Consider the following 1560-nt stretch of genomic DNA (forward strand, 5'->3'; position numbering starts at 1 on the left):
CCATTCTTCCAGGGTCAATAATGAAAAGTATCAACAATGTATTCGAGTAGATATAATATTCTTATAAAGAATGGATAATTAAGTTGTTTGACAATAAGAGCTATATATGATCATTTTTTTTTTTTTGTATAAATATATAATATATACAGGCGTGGCTGTGTGGTAAGAAGCTTGCTTACCAACCACATGATTCTGAGTTCAGTCCCACTGCATGTCACCTTGGGCAAGTGTCTTCTACTATAGCCTCGGGCTGACTAAAGCCTTGTGAGTGGATTTGGTAGGCAGAAACTGAAAGAAGCCCAGCATATATATATATATGTGTATATCTATGTGTGTGTGTCATATATATGTGTATATCTATGTGTGTGTGTCATTGTGTCTGTGTTTGTCTCCCACCACCGCTTGACAATTACTGCTAGTGTGTTTAGGTTCCTGTAACTTAGCAGTTCAGAAAAATAAATTGATAGAATAAGTACTAGGCTTTGAAAAGAATACGGTCGATTTGTTCAACTAAAAGAACCCTTCAAGTTGGTACTCCAGCATGGCCACAATCAAATAACTGAAACAAGTAAAAGATAGAAGTTATATATATATATATATTTATGTGTGTGTGTGTGTGTGTGTGTGTGCATGTGTGTGTGTATGTATACATGAGGGGGCTGCTGAAAAGTTCCTGGCTCTGGGTAAAAGATAATAGAGGAGGATCAGTTAATTATGATTTTATTCAACATATTCCCCTCTCAGATTCACACACTTTTTGTTGTGGTTCTTCTGTTTTTCTGAACTTGGAAGGTTGGTTCTTCAACTGTGCCTTTCACAACACCCTTAAAGCCAGGAACTTTTCAGTACCCCATCAAGTATGTGTGTGTGTGTGTAGTAGTAGTAGTAGCATTAGCACCAAGCAGTGATTAGACATAAATGAACTTTAGGTTAGTTAAAATGTTTGTGATATATCTTAACTTCTGCTTGCAAATTCACTGCAAATTACCATGGAGAAAAAAAAATAATCTCTCTTATAGTAAATGGTGTAAAAACATCATATATGCCCAGTTCTTCTCCTTATCAGTCTCCCAGGCACATGTTTCTAGCTCTTTAGTCTTCCTCAGTGGCATATACCAAAGGGAGATAACCCTGGGCAGATTCAAAAGCTATACCTTTAACTAAAAGACAATCAACATCAGTGAGTTGTGCTATGTCACATATTTTAACTAAGCAAAAGTTTGTTTATTCCTAATCACTGCTTGGTGCTGATGCTATTATATTTATTCCATCCAGGAATGAATATAATAGCATGTGTGTGTGTATGTATTTATGTATGTATGTATATATGTATGTATGTATGTATATATGTATTTAAAGCTTGGTCTGCAATGTTTGCAGTCGTGTATGCTTGCCAAGAGCAGGGCTCATTAGCCACCAACAGAGCGTCAAATGCTAAATATAAGTTAGTCCTAGAGCGCACAATGTTCCTGAAGGTCGGCAATGGTCTTCCTCGGTCACGAGTGGACGGCCATCACATCATGTATGTGTGTGTGTGTGTGTGTGTGTGTGTGTGTGTGT

Source organism: Octopus bimaculoides, chromosome 16, assembly GCF_001194135.2.
Source record: "Octopus bimaculoides isolate UCB-OBI-ISO-001 chromosome 16, ASM119413v2, whole genome shotgun sequence".
In the NCBI taxonomy this organism is placed as follows: domain Eukaryota; kingdom Metazoa; phylum Mollusca; class Cephalopoda; order Octopoda; family Octopodidae; genus Octopus; species Octopus bimaculoides.